Below are 13,836 nucleotides of genomic sequence, written 5' to 3'. Positions count from 1 at the left end.
TTCCTTCCTTCCTTCCTTCCTTCCTTCCTTCCTTCCTTCCTTCCTTCTTTCCCTTTCTCTCTCCCTTTCTTTCTTTCTTTCTTTCTTTCTTTCTTTCTTTCTTTCTTTCTTTCTTTCTTTCTCTCTTTCTTTTCTTTCTTTCCTTTCTCTCGTTCTTTCTTTCCTTTCTCTCTCTCTCTCCCCCTCCCTCTCTCTTTTCTTTCTCTTTCTTTCTTTCTTTCTTTCTTCTTTCTTTCTTTCTTTTCTTTCTTTCTTTCTTTCTTTCTTTTTTCTCTCTCTTTTTCTCCCTCTCTTTTTCTTTTTTTTCCAGGGTCTCACTCTGTCTCCCAAGCTGGAGTGCAGTGACACAATCATGGCTCACTGCAGCCTCCACCTGCTGGGCTCAAGTGATTCTCCCACCTCGGCCTCCCTAGTAGCTGGGACCACAGGCACGTGTCACCACATCTGGCTGGTTTTTAAATTTTTTATTTTTGTAGAAATGGGGTTTGGCCATGTCACCCATGGTCCTCAAACTCCTGGGCTCAAGCAATCTGCCCACCTCAGGTTCCCAAAGTTCTAGGATTACAGGCATGAGCCCCTGTGCCCAGCCCCTGGGTGTTTTTCTGCTAAAACTTTTGCTAGCTTTCTCAAAACACTCTCATAATAAGCAGATGTTGTCATTCTTTGGCCCTTTAGAAAGACAACAAGCAAAATGCCTCAAGCATCCTGAAACACTTGCCATGACCTTTCTTCTTGACAGATCTACTTTTGTTTTGACTAGACCAAAGTATTTATGCCTACAACTTGTCAATTTGCAGGTAGTTTGTACTACAGACATGGTGGTGATTGCCTTATTATGGAGGAAGGGTAGAAAGGAGTTAGAGGGGGAAAACCATGGGTCCAAAGAATAGAGAAAAATCCTTTTATCTCCTGATGGTGGAATTGACTAGAAATAAATGAGGTTCCTCTAGTGGTTTCTTCTCAGTTAATAAGAATTTAGCATTCATGTCATTCTCGTCATGGAAGACCGAGTTCCACTTTTTATTAATACCCTTTGCCATTCATCGATTCTCCCATTCTTCTATTCAAAATGCCTTTATGGTTACCATGCACTAGGCACATACCAGGTAAAGGGGATATAAACACAAATATGACAGTCTCAATCACTGAGATGCAAAGAAATGCAGTAAGCAAGTGAGTACAGAGTGGGATAAGTACCAGGCTAGATCCGTGCACAGGGTCTAACACACTGAGAGGCACTTATTCTAAACTGGGGCATACAAAGCAGAAAAGCTTCCTAGAGTAGATGCTGTCTGGGCTGAATTCTCAGGGAAAAGTTGCAGCTATGAAGGCAAAGGGAGGAAGGTCATTGAGCCAAAAAAAGAAATAAAAAAGAATAAAAGTTCATAGCAAAGGACCAAAGCTGAGGAAGGGAGGCATAAAATGCATTCTGGGAACTGTAACTCATTCTGGGAGGGAGCAGGATGGGAGAGAAGTGGCAAGAGGTGAGGTGTGAGAATCAGAGAGACCAATCCTAAAGAGCCATGGGCACCAAGCAGAGTGGAATGTAATGCTTTGTAGTGTAACATAATGAAAAAAAGCTTGTGTAGTCATAGACCTCTTTTATTTCAAGAGCACAAGACTTCAACAATTCACTGTCTATCTTGTTTTAAGATTTGTTGGAATTCTGAATGTCTTTAACAAATTATAATTTATTTAACCAGTGTGCTGAATGCCATGTTTACTCTTTATTACAATAGATCACATGAGACGGTACCAAAGGCTTTCTCTAGTATAGGCCTATGGTTTATGCGGTAAGAGCACTGTCTTTGGAGGCTGACCTCAGTTGAAGTCCAGAATCTGCCACTTACCGGCTGTCTGGTCCTGGACAAGCTATTTAACGTCACTGAGCTTCCCTTTCCTACTCCCTAGAGTTATACTTAACACAACACAAATGGCTGTGGGGGTTTTGCTAGTCAAGCCATACATCCCTGCGAGGATTACATGCACCATAAATGAAGGCACATAAAAGTGCCACAACAGTTGACAGTGGCCTTGCTTAGCTGAGACCTGGTCACAATAACGGATCAATAAACAGGAGCTACTGTCATCATGATTGACATCATGGATCAATGTAAATCATAATCATCCTTTTACTGTGATGATCAGGTGGTTTTAGAAATACCAGGTCTTAATGGCCTATATCAAAGTGTGAGGAATAGTAAGAGAATTCAGAGTAAGAGAGGGACTCCTGCAGTCTTTGAACTTGGACCTTTAATAAAAATGTAGGTATGAAAGGCAATTCAAAGTGTCTCAAATGGAAGGTGAACTCTCTCTCTCTCTCTCTCTGCATGTGTGTGTGTTTTAAAGACAGGGTCTCCTTTGTTGCTCAGGCTGGAATACAGTGGCTTGATCATAGCTTACTGGAACCTTGAACTCCTGGGCTCAAGCGATTCTCCTGCCTCAGCCTCCCAAGTGGCTAGGACTACAGGTGCACGCCATCACACCTGGATAATTTTTAATTTTTTTTTGTAGAGATGGGGTCTTACCATGCTGCCCAGGCTGGTCTTGAACTTTTGACCTCAAGTGATCCCCCCATTTCTACCTCCCAAAGTGTTGGGATTCTAAGCATGAGCCACTGCACCTGGCCCTCTTCTGTTTTTGAGTAACTCATCCATGTATTCATTGAAACTGCCATTTACAAGCCAACCCAATAATAGATTGAGCTGCATTGGGAGAATTTCCTATGTTATCTGCGGTTGCTTCCTTCTCTTCCTAGACTTTCTGCTTGTTTCTGCTTGTTCTTGTGACAGTCTGGAAGGAATGACAATAGACAATAACCTCCACATAACTACTGTTCATATGGCACACTGACTTTCATCCAGTCTCAGAAATTGTTCATACTGTGTGCTTTTTGGCTTATACCAGTTTTGTCTTGAAAGCATTGCATTGTGCATGAATAACTCATATTTGAGACTGCCATGAGTTTAATTTGTGATATTTGAATTTCTAGATACTCTTTTCTGATTGTTAAAGATAAATGTCTTCAAAAGAAAATATATTCTGGAAGAAAAAATATAAACCCCAGGCCGGGCACGGTGGCTCACCCCTGTAATCGAAGCACTTAGGGAGGCTGAGGCGGGCAGATTTCCTGAGCTCAGGAGTTCAAGACCAGCCTGGGCAACATGGTGAAATTCTGTTTCTGCTAAAATACAAAAAATTAGCCGGGCGTGGTGGTATGCACCTGTAGTCCCAGCTACTTGGGAGGCTGAGGCAGGAAAATTGCTTGAACCCGGTAGGCGGAGGTTGCAGTGAGCCAAGACCATGCCATTGCACACCAGCCTGGCGGCACAGGGAGACTCCATTTCAAATATATATATATATATATATATTTGAATATATTTATATATATATTATATATAATGATTGACATAAATAGATATATATCAATATATAGATATATAGATATTGATTAGATATTGATATATAAATTAACTCCAAATTCTTAGTTTTTAAGTAAGAACTGAGAAAAAGTATAGTATGTCATTTTTTCCCCCTTGAAAACACTGCTTCTGGGAATTATAACTCCTATACAGTCTATGGGGAATTTCTTTGTATATATTTAAAGTTTCAAATTTACTTCAGTCTCCTTCCATGGTTTTACTGATTTTTTTTTCTTTGGTGTGTGTGCCAGTTCTAATAAAGCAAACTATAATTCCAGAGGATATGCATAAAGAGGGCTAGAAGCATTAAATGAAGGGGTCATAGGAGCCACATTTAGTAGACTAAGTGTCTGTGGTTTTTGAAATTGCTAAGGATCATAACAAATGGCATGTTTCTTATGAATCTCCAGGCAGCGTTTGAGAGTGCAATATTTCTCTGCTGGCAGTGAATAACCAGGAGTCATGATCCTCACTGACTTTGTAACATCCTACACAATACTGTGGGGACCAAAATTGGACAGACAAACTACGTTTGAGAGCAGCCCTTTGAGGGCACTGCCACCTGTGACTGAATGGCTTCGTTTCTCAGTCATTTCATACCCATCAAAACATATGCTTCTCTGACCAATTACTGATGTACTGATGCAAAAAAAACTTCAGAAATATGGTGGTGTAAGCGTTTAGGGCTATGTTTCCTGAACTGTGTTGTGAGAACCAGAGAATCAGAATTATCTGCCGGCTTGTTAGAATGCACATTCCCAGGAACCACCCTAAACCCACTGAATCAAAATTTTGGGATAGGGTGAGAAGCCTTGCATTTTAAACAAGGTCCACAGGTGATTCTTACGTTGCTCAAAAACTTCTAGGAAATAATTAGTATCTTCATGGTAGATGACAGTAATAGGTTATATGATATACGAAAGAGTAAAACTGCAAAACCAATTGTAGGGAGAAAACTACGATCTTTTGATAAAATTAAAGACAAAGATGGCAGTATAAGCTTAGATTCATGTTCTTGGTTTCAATCAATAGGGTTACAGAAAAAATGTTCAGAATTAGTGTTTGTGGAATTTTGCTTATTTATTGTGTTAATAGTGAAACAAAAATTCTAAGGGCACTTTCCAAGATGGTAACCTGTTTAATAGTTCTGAGCAGTACGTGTCTTTATGAGAAACTCATCAAAGAAGATTTGCCCAGGACTGCTGTGCAATGACTGATAGAGACCAATAGGAAAAGATCAGGAGAGTGGCAATGAAGAAGATAATTTTTTTTTTTTTTTTTGAGACAGGATCTCACTCTGTCACCCAGGTTGGAATGCAGTGGCATGATCTCAGCTCACTGCAACATCTGGCTCCCAGGTTCAAATGATTCTCTCATCTCAGCCCTGCAAGTAGCTGGGACTACAGGCCTGCACCACCACAGGCTAATTTTTGTATTTTTTGTAGAGATGGGGTTACGCCCTATTGCCCAACTGATCTCCAACTCCTGGGATCAAGCGATCCACCCACCTGGGCCTCCCAAAATGCTGGGATTACAGGTGTGAGCCCCTGTGCCTGGCTGACAATTGTCTAATTGTAGGATTAACTTCTAATAAGAAAGTGTTTCACACATATCCCATGTTGGTCCTACTGAGTCTCATTAATAAGATCGCGTGGATAGATGTTATTGATAGGATCTGGCCATAGGACTTTAGTTTTAAACGTTGAGCACTTTCCCATACTGCCTGGAGATTGTAGAGTTTGCCTGGGGTTGGAAAAAATAGATCTGACAAGCTTGTGCCCCGTCTGTGATAAGGAGGACCAACTTGTTTGGGTTGTACCATTGGAGCACATTGTAACCATTGTCCCACCTGCCTGTAAATTCTTGTATTCTGGAACATTTTAAGGTGTTAACTACACTGCTTTCGTGGAATTTTTAAATAGGAGTTCCATCTGTTGTGGTTCAGCTCTTGGACTCAAACCTTTTGACAATGAATAGATGTTTATAATGTCTGCACTGGAAGCCTTAGCAGTTACATAAACACCATCACATGCTGTATGTTATGTATGAAACACACACACATATATACACATATATGTGTACATATCCATGTGTATGTATATTTTTAATACACATATATGAATATATCACACATTCTATTAACATGCCCTGTTTATTATAGTGCTTTTGAAAAGAACTTATTTAAGAAGAGACTGCTTATATAAAGAATATATTTGGCACAAAAGAGATGCTGTGAATGTCATCATATGAATATCTACCTTTTTCCTGTAAAATGAGTCACTGTTAATTCATTTATGTTTTTTGTCATCACTTGACTGAGAAAAAAATTATTACTGAAAATTTTCTGAGAAGACACCAACTTTGGCCATTCATTTATTGGTACATATTTATTAAGCATCTATTGTGTGCTAGGGGCTGAGGATAGATGGATGAGGAGAGTCCACTTCATAGAACTTACTGTTTACTGGAGGAAGTAGACAATCTAAAAGTCACACATAGAAGAACAAGACAGCAGCTGTAACCAATGTTATGGAGAAGTTTGAGGTGCTTTGAGGACCTCAGTATGCATTGGGGGGTTACAAAAGGCTTCCAATACTGAAGCTATGAATTTGATTTGTAATAAGAAGGCTAAGATCTACTTTAACTAAGTGAAGAGGGGAGAAAGGGAATTCTTGGTAGAAGAAAAACACATATAAAAGCATTGTGGCAGGAAGAAGTACAGCGAGTCTGGGAAACTTTAAGAGGGTTCTTCTAGGCAAAGCAAAGAGAGCAGAGGGAATGTGGGACAGGATGAAGCTGGAGAAGCTGGGAGAGACCATTCCATGTGAGACCGTGAAGGTTATGTAATGAAGTTTGGTCTTTAAACTAAGAGCTATGGGAAGCTACATAAGATTTCATGCAAGGGGTGGCACAACAGATTTGTGCTTTGAAGAGTTCACTCTGGCTGCATTGTGGGAGGGAGATTGGAAGGGTTCAGAGTAGTTCAATGAGGAGGCTATGGCCATTATTGTAGGTAAAAGGTGACGGCAACTTGCACTAGTGCTGTGGAGAGAAATGGACAGATTTGAGAGCAACTGAGAGCAATTGAGAGCAATCTATCATACTGTGGTGATAGATTGGATGGGGGTGGTGGAGAAGGCAGTGAGTGGGTCTCTGGTTGGTACAATAGATTGAGTGATGTTGCATTCACTGAGCTAAGGAATGCTGGAAGAAGAGTAAGTGTTTGGGGGAAGCAAAGAGACAATCATGAGTTTTAATTTAAATGAACTGACACTGGGCACAGTGGTGCATGCTTGTAATCTCAGCTACTCTAGGAGTCTGAGGTGGGATGACTACTTGAGCCCAGGAGTTTGAGAGCAGTCTGGGCAACAAAGCAAGATCCTATCTTAAAAAACAAAACAAAATAAAATAACTGATTTTGGGGTGACTTAGAAGCAGTCAAGTAGGTGGTAGGCGATGTAAATCTGGAGTGCAGAGGAGAGGCCAGGCCAGGACTGCATATATACATCTGGAAGTTGTTGCATAGAGGTGATTACTGTAGTAAGACGGTTACTCCAACAATGACTAGCTGGGTAAAGAAAGGTGGGATAAGAAGGAGTGTCCAGAGAGTAGGAAGGAAGCTAGAGGAGTGTTGTGTCACAGAAGCTGAAGGAGAAGAATGCTTTAAGAAGGAGGAATTGGTTTACAGAATGGAATATTGCTGAGAGACAAGTAACATTAAGACTGAACCATGTGCAGTGCATGGGTGACTTGCAGGTTGTTAATGACTACAGACTGAGATGATACAGTTAGAAACAAGGTTAGAGAGGATTGAGTCACGAGGAGAAGGAGGCAAGAAAGTGGGCAGAGACAGACAACTCTCTTGGCTTTAAAGGGGAAGTGAGAGATAAGGCAGTAGACAGAGGGAAAGGGGAGGATAAGCCACTTAATTATGTTTAGAAGCCAATGGGAGGAGTCAGCTGGAAGGGGAACATTGAATAGAGAAGAGAAAAAGGTTAATCTAATCTATACTGGGAAGTTTCTGAGAAGGTGGGAAGGATGAAATCCAAGGCAAAATATGACCATCCTTTGATGACTTTATTCTCTGTGGCTGCTAAAAAGTACTAGTATGTTAGCTGGGGGTGGTGGCTCACGCCTGTAATCCCAGCACTTTGGGAGGCCGAGGCGGGCGGATCACGAGGTCAAGAGATTGAGACCATCCTGGCCAACATGGTGAAACCCTGTCTCTACTAAAAATACAAAAATTAGCTGGGTGTGGTGGCGCATGTCTGTAGTCCCAGCTACTCAGGAGGCTGAGGCAGGAGAATCACTTGAACTCAGGAGGCAGAGGTAGCAGTGAGCAGAGACTGTGCCACTGCACTCCAGCCTGGCGACACAGCAAGACTCTGTTTCAAAAAAAAAAAAAAAAAAAAAAGAGGGCCAGTATAGTACTGGTATTTCTTTTAAATAGGTGTGTTTGTGGCTGATAAACAAATTTCATTCTTAGTGTACTTATATAGGTCAATAAAAAAAGGATTACTCTGCAATATGATGGCTAGAGCTCTTTTAAAATATACTAAGTATTTTATTTTAAAAACTACACAAAATTCTTGAAATCAGTGTCATCTTATGCTTGTATGATGATGAAACTAATGTACTCACATTAGTCTGCCTTTCCAAAGCTTCTCCTCATCTATATATTGGCTTGACTCAGCTTGTTCTCTATGTGGAAAAGGATACATTACTATGTGTAGTGATTTGTTAGTGGATAATCACAGAATGACTGATGCTTTGTTGCAAGTATATGGCCTATCTGACACTTTTCCTCTGTATCAAGACAAGATTGTTGACCCAATATGGAAAGGCAGAGGAGTAGGAAAGTGATGCTGGATGAAAAATAGAAGTTAATCCCTGAGGGGTGTTAGTTTACTGATCTTAGCTTGTTTCTCTTCAAGATTCACAAGTTATTAGCATGATTACTATGAACTCTTTGCCTATGTGTATACTGTAACATTTTAGCATAATACTAAAATTCAATTTCCACAACATGTTGAAACCTTGTATACCCCAATGTTTTCTTCTCATGAAAGCTAATTTTCCAAGAGATGCTATTTCCAGGTTTCAGTTCAGTTAGTTGTTTTTAATTTTGAGAAAGAGCTAGATTTTTAAAAGTTAGATTTTCAAGTTGCATTTCAAAACAAATTCGATTTTTTCCCATGGGTATTCTATCACTTAAGTGATTAATGAATTGCTCAATCACTCATCTATTTGCCAAATGCTTATTAAACACCATAATGTGCCAGGCACTGGTTAAGATGTACAAAGATGAGGCATAATCCATGGTTCTTCTTGTAGTTTACTGTCCAGAGGGAAAGACTGATGGCCACATGCCAAGTGCAATACAGAAGTGTGGGCAGAGGATGGAAAGGATAGAGGGAGACAAATTAATTCTGCTTAGGGGGTGGTATGTAGGTGTGTGTGCATATGTGTGTGTGTGTGTGTGTGAGAGAGAGAGAGAGACAGAGAAAGACAGAGAGAGAAAGAGGGAGAGAGAAATGAGAGTGTGTAGAGTGGTTTAAGAGGGAGAGAAGAATATTCATACCACAGAGGCATAAAATAGGAAGATGGAAGATGGGGAAACGGAGAAAAGGAAGATTTCAGGATAATAAATTATCTCAGTTTGTAAGTGTGTTTTTATTTTGTCATTAAGTATTGCAAAGTATGTGAACAAAAAGCTGAGGTTCAATTTTACATAATCAATATATATTCAGTAGTCCCAGTATATAAATGTGAAAATGTGAAGTTATTGTATAAAAAGCATTCCGTTGTTTTTGGTGCTCTACCAACACTTAGCACGTAGGACAGTGCTCTAACACACGTGGTAGAAGAAAAGACATCATACCACAATGCTAGCCACCACATACGTCAAAATTGAGTTTTTTTTTTTTTTTTTCTTTTGAGATGGAGTCTCGCTCACCACCAGGCTGGAGTGCAGTGGCACGATCTTGGCTCATTGCAACCTCCGACTCCCTGGTTCAAGCGATTCTCCTGCTTCAGCCTCCTGAGTAGCTGGGATTACAGGCACGCACCACCACGCCCAGCTAATTTTTGTATTTTTAGTAGAGACGGGGTTTCACCATGTTGGCTAGGATGGTCTCGATTTCCTGACCTTGTGATCCGCCCGCCTCGGCCTCCCAAAGTGCTAGAATTACAGGCATGAGCCACCGCTCCCGGCCAAAATTGAGTTTTCTTTTATCACTTTTAAAGTTCTATGAAAGTTGACATTGAAATTTAATGGGAAAGCTTCATATTCATAGACTCACAAGGCTATTGGTGGCCTTATGGGCTAGGTCCTCTCAGAGGTCATTTAGTTCATTTTCACATTGGCATCTAGAGTGGAAAAATAATCTAGCTCGCATGAAGGGTGCCCCCAAAGGAGACCCACAACTGCTGTTACCAATTCTTTTGACTGTCTGAAAAAACTCTCCTGACAGAAGAGGCATTTTGAAACCATCTCCATTTGCCCATGTATTCATAATATAATACGATATAATAAATAGCACATTCTTTTTTTAAATTTATATTTATTTATTTAGTTAATTAGTTTAGATTTAGAGACAGGGTCTATGGTATATTGGCCAAGCTGGAGTGCAGTGGCTATTCACAGGCATGATCATGGTGCACTACAGCTTCAAACTCCTGGCCTTAAGCAATCCTCCCGCCACTCTTTCCTGAGTAGCTGGGACTACAGGCACTTGCCACTGCACTCAGCTTGACAGTATGTTCTTATAACATAACTATTTGAAATCAAGTTCTAAAGATGAATCATGATAGAAAGTTGTTTGAAAAAATTGTTCCATTTTCTTTTAGAACCCAAGAAGACTTTCTACTGACGATCACATTCAAATTCTAAATGTCTAGTGACTAACAGACTAATCACATGGGGCTGCTTAGATTTATCGAGGAGGACAGGAGTGCCAAAACTCTAAGTTGTTTTTTGTAGGGTGTAAGAACAAAGGCATCCCATGTGTCTCGAGAAATGAGTGAAAGTCATGACCCAGTTCTTCCTCCTACTTTAACAAAATGTGACTGAAGAGAAAGCCAGATGTGTTCCAGGACAGACCAGCTGACTAACTCTTACTGTCAACATGCACTGTGCAATTCCAAGACACAAGGGCAACTGATAAAGAAGATTAGCTTGGTTTTCCAGAAATAAGTTCTGTTCTGTTCAATCTCCTTGCTCAATCTCCATTCTCTCATTCATGTGGAATAACGAGATCTGCAATAAACACCACCAGGCAAGTCTCTGAGGATTACTGAGTTATTTCAGAAATTTTCTAATCTTCTACTCTGAACTTTTATAAAATGATTATCAGAAACTGAATCAGCAGTTGGAAGAATAGGAAATAGATTCTACTGTAATCATTTCCTGCAAGTAATAATTTCTCACACATTATCATATCAAAGTCTCTGTTCTTCTTTAAGTAGAGTAAGTCATCGAGGAAGTAGATCACTTCTAAAAAATTAAACTTGTCTCTGGGTCTTTATAATATATTACAACACTACTGAATGATTGCTCTTTAAATTTCCAATATTTCATGTCCTTAACTTGAATTTTCCCTATAGGTTGAAAATTCAGGTTCTGGAATTGGCCTGTTTGGATTAAAATACTGGTTCCATCACTGAGAAGCTGTGTGACCTTGGGAAAATTACTTAATCTGTCTGTGTTTCAGTTTTCTGGTCTGTAAAATGAAGTCAATAATGGTGAGAAAATGAGAAAATGCATGCAAGCTTAGCATACCATTAGAATGATAAATGCTAGCAATTATAATCATGTCAGGGCCTCTACATTATTTTAGCACTTACTTTCCTCTATCTATACATTATTGGATAAAAATATTTTATTGATCACCAGATATTAAACTCCTGTGAATTTCTGTGTGTTGATGGTGAAGTTGGTGGGAGGATGGTGATGAGACTTTTACTTGAAGACAGAAATGTATGTGAGTTGACCATGTCAGTAAGCTGAGATACTGTCAATTTCTGAAGGATTCCTCTGGCTGAGTCTACACAGTTAAGAAGTATTATATATTTCTTGGTATCTTTCCTAATGTCTAACTGAAATTCTCTAATTGTCTCATGTTTTGTTCCTCATTTATGGAGATGCTGGACAGCATTAAAAAATACTGAAACATGAATACTTGAAAACAATTATTGTATCATTTGTCAATTCTTTTAAAAAATATAAAAAACCCAGTTTATTTGGCCCCTTGTTCTAGACTTCAATTCTACTTCTTTGGACCCCTTCTCCCTGAGGCTGATAGGGCAGCTGGCCCCTGTGTGGGTGTTGATGAAACCCAGACCAGTACATAGTACTCAGTTGGGCATAGTACATTCTAGGTGCTAAGACAGGCAGGTAAGTGGATCAAGGCTTTACAAGTGGTGACTTCTCTCAGGGAGGAAACAGCCCCAATCTTCATTTACCAGCTTCAGAATACATTGGGTATGGTACAGTGATGAATTTGATATCGTTAGCATATAATCACAATCTTGAAACATCACATTTTAACATTCAAGGAATATCTGACATTGCCATTTTTAAATATTATTCATTCATTCATTCACTCACTCACTCACTCAACAAATAGAGCATGCTAAAAACATAAAAGAAGTATGCTAGATTTTTTCAAATACACCTTTTGGCCCTAACTGGATTATGAATTTCTTTTAGAGCAGAGACATTGTATCTTATTCATATTTCTATCCCAAGGGTCAGCCTGTAGAAGACACTCAACTAATGCAACAAACATGCATTGCATAAATGAAAAATTGGATGCAAGTAATGTGCTAGCTGTGCATGACCAATAAAGTATTTGTTGCTATGTCTCATCTTTAAACTTTGAATTTAAGCAGAACTTGAATGCAAATACTGTCTCCATGAGAAATATATTTGGCAACAGTAATATGTTAGACCTTTCACTTAGATTAAATATATAATTTAAGTGCTTATATAAAAAAGAAGATGAAATCAACAACCTATATAAACTATCCAGGGAGTCAAGGGTTTTGGTGAAAAAAAAAAAACAACACAGTTTAAAATAGGACTTTTCTTAAACTCAAATCCTCTTCATGTAGCAAAAGGAAATGAGCAAAGAAATCCAAACCCACTGAAGTTTTCAGGGCCAAACATTTTGATTCAATATGTTCTGCTATAAAATATTTGGCCTTGTTTGAATTTTTATTGCTATATGTTCTCAGTCTATATTTAACTGTGAGGAACACAAGAAAGAGTAAATGTGCAGAACGTTCAATTCAAGAGCATGGCAGTGAATTTGAGAAAACATATATTAAAGGAACACTTTGTGTTTTTAACTTTCAGCCCCTTTTCTGAGGCCTCCCTTGGCCAGATATGATTAAATATTTATCGAACTAAGGACTCAGCTTACTTGGAGTGAAAACTCTTCAGGGCCTCTCAGAGCTACCTAAGTACCTTATTTTACTAGTTCTCAAATAAAGCTTCTTTTATGCTCTGTTTTTTTCACATATAAAATAAGATCTAATTAGAAAGTTTTATAACGGAGGCAGTCAATTCCCCAATTCCTTATTTGTTTGAATTAACTTTTAAAAAATTGGGGTGTTCACTCTGGCATTGGCTCAATCCAGACTCTGTAATCAGCCAACAATCTGTGTGTGCTTCACAAAGGCTGGCGTCCTAACTGCCAGCTTCTGCCATCCGCATCTTTTCCGTGGGGTAATACATTTTAATTGGTACTTCTCTGAGAGCCCTACACATCTCCATCTGGCCAAATAAACATACTTTTACGATTCAGCCTCAACATCTTGGCGGTTAACAAGAGGACAGACTTGCCACAATGGGTAATCTTTAAGATGCATAAAATCCTAAAATTAAAGGACCAGGTACAGGTGGTATAATCAATGGCTGTCTAGAGGATGGCTCATCTACAAAGTGGCTTTGTGTTCAACAGTCTTTTTAACACTGCTCTTGTGATCCTAAATGCAGTTCCTGAGCCGAGTCAGCATTGAGAGCTCTCTCCTTTCAAAGGGCACATTAGTGATGAAATAGTTCACTTCCAATGACAGCGTAACTTTTTGGACATAGGCTTATTAGCAATCTGTTTCCACTGGTTGGATTGAGCCAAGTGTAACCAGAAGGCAGAATGGTGAAATGGTTAAGAGCATGGGTTCTAGAGTCAGGCTGCATTCAAATTCTGCTGCTGTTAATTTATCTTTGTGACCTTGGGCAGTTACCATACCTCTCTGTGCCTCAGTTTCCTCATCAGTAAAGCAGAGATAATGTCAGTATTTTCCTCATAAGAGTACTGCAGGGACTGATTAAATGAGATAAGGTATCTGATATGTTTAGCACAGGGCATGACTTGTATTTGCTAACAATTATTTTTAGGCAAGGTCAGTA

The 13,836-nt window shown here is 39.4% G+C and overlaps 1 protein-coding gene across 1 annotated transcript in view; it reads right to left on the bottom strand.

Annotated features, from left to right (window-relative positions):
• Positions 1–13,836, bottom strand: part of LOC116463608 (ventricular zone-expressed PH domain-containing protein homolog 1-like) — a 119,488-nt gene that overhangs the window by 11,548 nt on the left and 94,104 nt on the right. The window lies entirely within an intron of this gene.

Source organism: Hylobates moloch, unplaced genomic scaffold, assembly GCF_009828535.3.
Source record: "Hylobates moloch isolate HMO894 unplaced genomic scaffold, HMol_V3 SCAFFOLD_44, whole genome shotgun sequence".
Classification (NCBI taxonomy): domain Eukaryota; kingdom Metazoa; phylum Chordata; class Mammalia; order Primates; family Hylobatidae; genus Hylobates; species Hylobates moloch.
Note: the sequence above shows the minus strand (reverse complement) of the source record. Positions and strands in the feature narration are given on the sequence as shown.